We start from the raw sequence: 10,897 nt of genomic DNA on the forward strand, positions 1-10,897 counted from the left end.
GGTGTGAAATAAAGGTAAATTATGTGAAAAATAATGTGTTTTTTTTAAACGAAGCATTAACACGTTAGACTGCACAATCAAGCCTAGAAAAAAAACAGTGAACCACCCCTTTAAAAAATCTTACATATTCCAAAATCTTGACTGGCAGTGTATATTTGCTTATGCCTGTGTTACTTTAAGATGTTAACTAAAACCATTTATTAATACACTACAGCATTTTTAAAATAAATGAATTTTAAGTGATTTTGCGGCACTTGTAAGTCCACCTTCCATTCCACGGTTATTCATCCATCCCTCAATTTTTGCACCATCACCAATCCCTCTCATTTATTCATCCCTCCATTCATCCCACATTTTTTTCATCTTCAAACCAATCTTGGGAAAGAAGGTGCTTTGATGATATAAATATGAATGAATACCTTCCTTGCCCAATTCAATCAACTATCCCCAATTTATTCATCCACCCATCAATAAAATCCTTCCCCATCCAACCGCCATCCAGCCATTATTCCAATCCACATCCATCCATCCATTCTTGGCCTTTCATTCATCTATGCATCCAACCATGCATTCTTCCCCATCCATCCTCCATTTATTCATCCATCCCTCCAATAATACATCCACTCCATATCAATTAATCCATCTATGCATTAAGTCAGTCACTGATCAATTCATTCAAGCATCTATTCATTCATCCTTCTCCTTTTCATCCATCCACAAATCCATTCATTAATGGGAAAGACAACAACATCCCAAAATATTCTTATCATTTCTTCCTGAATAAAATAAATTAAACAGTGCCTCAAGAGTGAATTCTCTTCACTTTGCTCACAGTCTTTGACTCTGTAGCCTGAGATATTCTTATTACTACTAATGACAGGTTGCATTCATAGGGGACTTGCATAATGAATTGCTTTATAATAATGTGGGTTATGGTGTGGAGCTGTTACACGAAGGCTCGATTCCACAGTGACTGAATAGGTAATTAAAATAAAATTCTCATGCTTAATGAGATTATTGAAAGAAAGAGACAAGGGGCGACAAGTCACATCTATTTAAAACCTGCAAGTTAACATAACATACTTGTGGTTTAAACAAGCTTTCAAAGAGCATTACTTGTATTTTCTTTTTTTTTTAAAGTAGACTACTACTAATGTCACCTGGACAATGTCTCGCTCTGCTAATTTTCCTCTTGAGGAAATCCTGATGTCATCACCATCCAACTCAACCATAGCTGTGGGAAAAGACAAGAAGTACAAGTAAATCACTGGACATCTATTTAAAAACTAAATATTACACTTAATTTTTATGTTCATGAATACAGTTTTGAAATGATATGAGGGTGTGTAAATAATGACCACATCTTTTGAACTACTTTTATTGTATGCATAGTGATGAATTCAGATGAAAAAGTAATTTTGGGTGTCTCAAAACTACTAGGGCCATCTTTTTCTTGATCTTCGTGTACTGCTTTGACCCCAGCTGATTGTAATTGGTCTCTGTAACTGTAATGCACAGAGCGAATTCCAATACAGTCTTCTCTATTCAGGCTATACATTTTGTTTTTTTACCAGTATGTATGTTCCCTGGGAATCAAACCTAAGACCTTTTGCGCTGCTAACGCAATGTTCTACCACTGAGCCACAGGAACACTAATTAATACTCATCTTTAATATAGCCCTTAAAAAACTTACCATCAAATTCAGCCTGTCCAACCCCAACAATAATGATGGACATGGGAAGCTTGGCAGCCTGATGGCAAAACAACATTATTAATGGTCTCAAATCACACATTTACCATTTATGGTAACACTTTATAATAACCTTCGTTAATAAATAATTAACAAACATAATATAATGCTTAATGGATCATTAGTTAATATATATTCAAAGAGTTAAAAACGTGAGATAATGTGCTTGTTAATGTTTGCTAATATACTTATTAAACATTAAATAATGTTCAAACAAATCATTATTTCATGCAAGTTAAAATGTTTAGAAATGTCAATAAACTTTAAATTCCATATGATCAAGCACTTATTAAAAATCTACAAATAATTTTAACTGATGTTATAAAATGATTAAAAGCTTGTGTTAATTCACTTTTGCTGCTACAGAGGTGTGATATGGGTAAGGTTAGGGACAGGTTTGGTGGTATGGGTAGGTTAAAGGGTTGGTTAAAGTGTCAACAGTGTACAGGAGTCAATTTGATTACTATAAGGCAGTGGTTCTCAGTGTGGGGCGTGCCCACCAGGGGAGGCGCATGAGTATTGCAGGGGGGAATAGCTATATATATAATAGCTAGATTCAAGGAATAGCTATCCTGTTTAATTATATACTGAAGAGTAGTATACTAATGTGAGTGCATAAGCTAAACTTAACCAGCCACCCTTTACACAAACCTTGTTACATTAGCTAAAAGTCCAATGCCCATAAAGATACTAAATGATTAGTAAACGTTTATAAACATTTGCAAATGATGAATAGCTTCCACTTTAGATTGGGTACTGCAAAAACATGAACAAATAATTAAGATCATTTGTTAAGATGTGTAAATAGAGGTCTACACAACAAACAAAGACCAACAAATTTGAGATCGTATGAACTGAAAGTTTACTGACATTTGTAAGCATTTCAATTTACATTAAATAATCATATGTTAATCATTAGGTAATGTTTAGTAAGTTCATTAGTAAACATTAACAAGAACATTGTCTCATATTTCTAGCTATGTGAATATATATTAACTAATGATCTGTTAAGCATTATATAATGTTTGCTAATGATTTAGAAATGAAAGTTAGTATAAAGTGTTACCCAATTCATTTATGTATAGCAAAAATCATTACATACATCAATTCAATGAGACAGATAGATTATAGTGAAAAAGACAGGTAGATAGATGGATGGATGGATGGATAGATAGATAGTTAACCTAATAGCTTCCTATTGTGGTTCTGTATTGCTTAACGTTTTTTGTAAACAAATTGATGGAACAGAACACTCTCGAGGGTTAGAGGGTATTCTAGAGGGTGAGCAGAAGGAGAGGGAGGCGGGGCCAGTATGATCGCCATGACCCCCGCTTCACTAACAGCCCTCCCGCCGACTCCCCCTCCAGGCACTTTACACTGGACACTTGAGAAAATTACAACCAAAGATTCCTCCTCTCATATACAGCACACTCATTTACCACAAACACCATTTTGTATTGTTTATGTGCCCTGTTAAATCAAAGGCTAGTAGTTTCAGAGTGACTATTTGCACAGAGGTCTAAATAGCACAGGCCACACAGCACAGCTACTTACACCACAACAGTCAGACAAAATGATAAAATCACATTTTACCCCACTACAACCTAAAAAAAAAATCTTTACCAATGGCTGCCAGAAAAGTGGCAGAAAACAAATTAATGTTAATTATTCAGTTAAATGCAAGTTTGCTAGCATGGCATAATATAGTTATTAAAGGGATAGCTCACCCAAAAATGAAACTTCTCTCATTAATTACTCACCCTCATGTCGTTCCAAACCCGTAAGACCTTCATTCATTTTCAATCTGAGAGCTCTCTGACCCTGAATAGACAGCAACCTAACTACCATGTTCAAGGCCCAGAAAGATAGTAATGACCATTGATAAAATAGTCCATGTGACATCAGTGGTTCAACCGTAATGTTATGAAGCTACGAGATTATTATTTGTGCACAAAGAAAACAAAAATAACGACTTTATTCAACACTTTTTTTCTCTTCTGTGTTGTGTTTACGATAGTACCACGACACAAACATGTGCATTCCTCTGCTTGTAAACAAGGTGCAGCACATCTGGGTTCTACATCAGAACACCGGCTCCTGCGTCAGCAGCATCATCACACACATGCGCCGTTGTACTCTTGTGAACGAGCATCGACTGACACGGAAGAGAAGAAATTGTTATTTTAATTTCACAATATTACAGTTTTTTTTCAGTATTTTTGATCAAATAAATGCAGCCTTGATAAGCATAAGATAACACTTCTTTAAAGGGGTCATAGGATGCCAATTTTCCGCAAGTTGATATGATTCTTTAGGGTCTTAATGAAAAGTCTGTAACATAGTTTGGTTAAAATTTCTTAATGGTAGTGTAAAAAACAAATGTTTTCCCTGTCAAAAGCAGCTCTTTTCAGATCAAGCCGTTTTTGTAGCATTTTCCTTTAAATGTTAATGAGCTCTGCTGCCCCCGCCCCTCTCTTCCGAGCCGCTCTCAGAGAGACGGTTTACTTTAACCACATTCATCGTGAAACTTGCTAATTAGCACATTATTAGGAAAGATTCATTACAAAACATATTCACTTCTTCTGTAGATGAGGCTGGATCATGAATGATTCGCGCGAACATAGATGCATATATGTAGATCAGGGGCGCATTGCCTTCAGAAACAATGTAATCCACTGCGATTTCAGCGGCTCAGATGTCGGGAGTAAATGACGACTGCTATGTTCATTATTACATCCAACAACAGAACACCTCAATCGCTTAGGAGTCATACTTGTCTACATCTGCTCCGGCGGTGAAACACTGGCGGACTGATGACAGTCACTCAGTGCGGGTCTAAGGTAAGACACCAGTCCAGCCTGTGCTGAAACGCTACTGTCAATCAAACTATCGTGGGAGGGGCCTGTCTGTGTGACGTCACACAGACAGGCATCTGAGATCGGCTCAATTTGAGAAAGGGGAAAACATTTAACCAGATTAAAAAAAAAAAAAACACTGTTTGGATTTTTATCATTATAGGGTGGTTGTGTACATACACTGCCAACACACATTTCAGTTCAAACTACTTGTAAAAGTGCATGTAGCATCCTATGACCCCTTTAAATAAATAAATTGTACTGATTCCAATCTTTTGATTGGCACTTGCATGTGTATATGTATATGTATAGAAAAGTTTGAAAGATTTAAACGTCTGATGGTAAATTTAAAAATATTTGGAAAGGGTTTAGAAGACTTGCAAGGTTCGACTAATGTTTCTTCAGTAGACATTTGGAATGTATTTGTTTTGAATCATTTTACAGTTAATTTTACAGATCAACTGGCAAGTAAATTTACTTGCTTCATTTTTTTAAATTTAATTTTTACATGTGGCACTTGCATGTGTTTGATTGTTATGTGTAAGTGTAAATGAATAAAACCCCACACAAGCGTCAATGTCAAGCTATACTTCCTGTGATTGCAGACCAAAATAATAATACCATTTCCCCTTTGAGAAGTTCTGTAATAAAAACTTTCCTGTTGCTCTTCTGACAGGTTCAGAGACCAAATCTTCATTTTTCGCTCCAAGACCATAACAACAAATAGACTGTTACTGACAGGGGGTGTAAGACGTTTTCTATTTCCACAATCTTAAATTATCAGTGCAGAGCTTATGACAGTCAAGGCATGCCTGCATGTCATAAAAGAGAGGCAGGGCACTATAAATAATTGAAGTTGGTTGCCCCATTTGTGCCATTGTCTTCTGTCATGACTGACAGGACAGATTTCTGACAGGACAGATTTGAAGAAATGAGAAAACAAAACAGTCTGAAGAGCTGTTGTCAAGGAAACCATGGTGAACTAACAATGTCACGCATGCAGTCCCGAACTCCCGCACTAACATGTATGAACACAGAAACACATGTGCATTAGGAACAAAATGGGGAGGAAAAAACATCTCGGGTTACTTATGTAACCATGGTTCCCTGAGTAGGGAACGAGACACTGCGTCCTCCTGAGAACCCACAAATTACCTGCACCATGTTTCTTCATAACAGAAGCTGCACGCTCACATGCTGACAGCATTATTATTTGGTCTAGGGAGAATGCTAATGTAATGTCATCAGTACCCAGCTGCTGTAGGAAAGTTATCATTATGCTGGTAAAGGAAAGACATGATTTGGAGAATTTGGACATTAAAGGAACAGTTTGGACAAAAATGACAATTCTGTCATTATTTACTGTACTCTTGTTGTTCCAAAACCACAAAAAGAGAATTTTTGAAGAATCTTTTGAAGATTTATTTTTCATAAACAAAGTAGAATTTGGTAAAAAAATAAATAAATTAAGGTGTCCTTTTTACACGTTACATGTACTTACTACAATAATAATTAATTATGCATAATTGCATGCAAGTAACCCTAAGCCAAACCCTAATCATAACCCTAACCATATAGTAAGTACATGTAGTTAATTAATATCACTCAGTACTTAAATGGATAACTACACTGTAACAAGGGCACCTTAAAATAAAGTGTAACCAAAAAATGTTATTGCAATTTTACTGACTTGATTAACATGGTCACAATCCCTTAAAACTGCCATGAATCACCTCTTTCAACAATACATTCATAGTCTTATTAATAATCTCATAATAATGTAACAATCAACATTCTATACAAAGCTGGTAATATAAAAACATTTGCAGGGCTTTTCTGAAAAAAGGGGGGGGGGGGCAAACCATTAACATATTCAAATCATTCAAATAAAAAATGTGGATTTAATCTTGTTATCCACCTATACCTAATTTTTATCAGTATAATTTATCTAATAATTAATTGCAAATTAATCGCACATGAATTTGGGATGAGAAATTAAAATACCATAAAAATAAATAAAAAAATAATTTTTTTAAATGAAATTTCTCTCAGCAAGTCACTGTCTTAATGACTGAGTCATTCAGTCATTCAATAAACAGATTTGTTCAAACAGTTGATTCATTTAGAAATGGTTAACAGGTGCGTTAATAAGTTAAGTTATTTTTTCCATAATTAATCCATGATTTATATATATATATATATATATATATATATATACATTTATTTTGTTCTGGCCAAACGATTCATTTAAGCAGAGCTTCCAGGTCTTCTCTATGAGCATGTACTGTAAGTGAGGAAATTGCACTGTACAGATTTCTACTTGGAGCCATGACAGACAGTTTGGGGCTAAACTAATAATGCCCATGTTGTAACGAAGGGTGAAAAAAAGCAGGATGGACTCAGAAATGGCATGAAATACTGTCAGGGTGTGACTGAGTACAGGAACTTCTATTAAGACTTTCATCAGTCACACAGCAAGCGGGCTGTTCAATCTGACAAAGAGCTGTCTAATTGAGTAATCCCGCCATTCTTCATGTTGCACGTCATATCTGATTGGCGGATGATGGACCTCTGCTAGCGCTCGAGCATCCTGACTGGCTTATCATTGCATGCCTGCCCACGTCCAACATGACAAATGAATGCGCTCCTAATGTTGTTGTTTCTCATTATCATCCTCTGATTAGCCCTCACCCGTGCCTTTTGTTATTTGTAATTACCATGTCAAATAAAAAAAGGCTGCATGTCTTCAGCTGACGGATGGGAGGATTTCAGCTTTCAATGCTAATTATCTAAGACAGAAAATGAATATGCACGGCTCATTAAAGTCTGCCAGAGCCCAACACAGAACCATAGCATTTTATAAGACTTAAAGGAACAATTCATTCAAAATGAACCCTCATATGCCACAAGTTTTTTGGTGGGACACAAAAGGAGAAATTGGTCGTTGTGTGCTGTAACCAGATGCAATCTACTTTGTATATTTGGGATGGAAAATGAGATTTGATAACTGCATTTGGATGTTATCATATGGTTTTAGAAGACTATAAATACAAACACAAGTCATATGGACTACATTAATGATACTTTTTTGTTTCATTAATTATGCTTTGTCCTTTTGGAGCTTGATAGACGTGTTCACTACAAATTTAAATGGAAAGAGCTTTGAGCTTTGAACTTTTCTCTCCTTTTCTCATTTTCATAGTCAAAATACCATAAAGAAAAGTAAATAATTTTCAAAAGGCTGCCGTAAGGTAAATGTAAGCTCAAAAAAAATATTATATATATTTATAGGGGGAGGTATGTGTGTATGTATATATATATATATATACACACACACACACAGTGGGTACGGAAAGTATTCAGACCCCCTTAAATTTTTCACTTTGTTATATTGCAGCCATTTGCTAAAATCATGTAAGTTAATTTTTTTTCCTCATTAATGTACACTCAGCACCCCATATTGACAGAAAAACACAGAATTGTTGACATTTTTGCAGATTTATTAAAAAAGAAAAACTGAAATATCACATGGTCCTAAGTATTCAGACCCTTTGCTCAGTATTTAGTAGAAGCACCCTTTTGATCTAATACAGCCATGAGTCTTTTTGGGAAAGATGCTACTTCAAAATTTAGATTCAATGTGTTACTTGTAGGGGTGTCCCTGACGAAGGATTTTCATAGTCGAATCGGAATTTTTGAATCTTGCCGATATTCGACTGATAGTCGAATCATGTTTTGGGGGCGGGGCAAAATACATTACCAAGAGTCAAGTCAGACATTCGACAGTCATAATTACTGATGTTAACACACAGGGAAAATGTGTAATGGACGCCTCGCAGATACAAATGGGGTAAATAATGTTTTATGTTTTGATTAAAAGATATTTAACATGAAACGCCAGCGAAAGCCTAATAATTCACAGCATTTTTTACAATAGTGCTCTCATTATAACTTTATGTAGGCCTACATGACAGTAGTTAATTTTCTGCATTTCTGTTTTGAGCTGTGCGCACTGAAGATGACCAGTAGAATGAAGCAGCAGGTTTTTAATCAATGGTATTTAACTCATCATTTATCTCATATAGAATACGCTTCGTTAATTATACAACATAACGTTAATATTACGACTTATAGGCTATCTGCACAAAATGCCCCGAATGCACGAACGTGTCTGTGCGGCTCTGAATGAACTCCTTTTGTGGATGCGTTCTTCACGCAACAATGTGCAGAAACACGGCAACTAAACTATAAAAATTCACAGCGTTTTATTATAATAGTGTTCTCATTGTAATGTTATGTATAGGCTACAGGGGCATAGTTTGCGTGGGGGGGGGGTATTAGGGGGAGGTAACCCCCCCAATAACCAAAACTAGTAAGTAGGCTACAACCCCCCCAATATTTATACCATAGTTAATAGAAACCTAGAATCAGGCTATTAATTAATTATTTAAATTGAGCCTTTGGCGCTTTTATAAGCGCTAACTTAACGTACGAACCAAACGGATCGCAGTTCTTGTAATTGTGCGCGAGCGGTGCGTGAATCACTGTATACTCTGAGTTCGTTCAGAGTATACGTTTTATTGTATGCTTATTTATTGTGGTAAATGTAGTCTAAAATGTAGAATTTAATAGATAATCTGTTCAGGGAAGAGATTTTTCCCTATAGATTTATATTACAACTGTGGCATGTTGTAGCTATTGTTTCTAAATGTGCAGGTGGTTGTTTTTCATAACAAATGATATATAGATTAATAAAATAAGTCATTATTGGCCTGGTAATGATTAATAGGCTAGCCTTATTATAACAAATGCTACAGTTAAGAACGATGGTACATTTTCACAAGAGCAAGTACAAGTCATAATGGAGAGCCATGTGTAAAATGGGTCTAATGATGAGTGAAGGAAAAACCTGGCCTTCACATATTCCAAGAGATGGCATAGATTAAATCATTAAGAGCCTGATGAACTGTTAAGGAGTTGAATTATACCATTCTGTCAAACTATATCCTATGTAAACAAGTAATTGTTAAAGGCTATTTCTTTATTGCAGTTTTGTTATCAACCAACTTTTACATGTGTGGATGATAGCACAAAAGACCATTTTACAAAAATAAACACATAAGCAGAGCTGGCTAGTAACTGATTACTTGTAATCTGGATTACGTAATCAAATTCTAAAAATTAAGTACTTGTAATTAGATTAAATTATAATTTAAAATACTTGGAATCAGACAGTTACTTTTTTGTTGATTTACATGATTAGGCCCACATAATATTCACTCAATAGCAATAAATTATTAATAATTTATTGATTCTCCCTAATTCTTTTTCATCTTTTAAATATTCCTTTCTAAAGTAGCCTACTATACAGTCAAAATGTCTTCTAGTTCTATGGGAAATCAGACATTTGAGCACCCCCCATATAGCCAAAATGGCATGATAACACCCCGCGAATATTCATTCGACTGTGAGATTGGTAGTCGAATCAGGCTCCTCCTATCGAAGCATGGAATCTTTGACTAATCGGGGTCACCCCTAGTTACTTGCTGTGTCTTTGTAATTAATTGTGACATTTACTAGCAATTTCTGAGTGGTGTTTCTACACCGAATTTTTCAGTGCATGTACGGTTTGAGAAACAATTATGGACAACTGCAGAGGAAGCCCTATTGGGAAACTCTAAATATAGCCGACATTTGATGTGTAACTGACGAAGACAATGTACTTTTTACATCAAACCTTTCTTTGTAAATATATTGCTATATACGCATATGCCAGACCACATGTCTACATTCGCATCTCTGCTCAAACTGTAATGAGACAGTTTAGCAGCAGGATGCTGTCAGCTGTTGTGGGAAGTGAAGGGATGTTGTCGAAACACCCTTTTTTCATTAACTGTTCCCTCCTGCTGGAATGACCTGCCCAAATCAATCCGAGCAGCTGAGTCCTTAACCATCTTCAAGAAATGACTAAAAACACATCTGTTCCACCTTTATTTGACCATCTATCTCTAACACTTTCTATTCTATTTTAATTCTACTTTATCTATATTTTTCTTTTTTTAATGTTTATATATATATATATATATACTGTATATAAAAAGAAAAACTAGCTTTCTATTTTTTATTCTATCTACTTGTTTTTCTTCATGTGTGTGTGTGTGTGTGTACAATATATATATATATATATATATATATATATATATATATATATATATATATATGTGCGATTAATTAAGAATGAATATTATTTGGAAATGGAAAAAAACATTAGCAACCTTAAGAACGGCAAAA

The 10,897-nt window shown here is 35.2% G+C and overlaps 1 pseudogene; it reads right to left on the reverse strand.

Annotated features, from left to right (window-relative positions):
• Positions 1–10,897, reverse strand: part of LOC107592558 (copine-5-like) — a 178,539-nt pseudogene that overhangs the window by 803 nt on the left and 166,839 nt on the right.

Source organism: Sinocyclocheilus grahami, unplaced genomic scaffold (assembly GCF_001515645.1).
Source record: "Sinocyclocheilus grahami isolate Dianchi unplaced genomic scaffold, SAMN03320097.WGS_v1.1 scaffold154.1, whole genome shotgun sequence".
NCBI classification, from domain to species: Eukaryota; Metazoa; Chordata; class Actinopteri; order Cypriniformes; family Cyprinidae; genus Sinocyclocheilus; species Sinocyclocheilus grahami.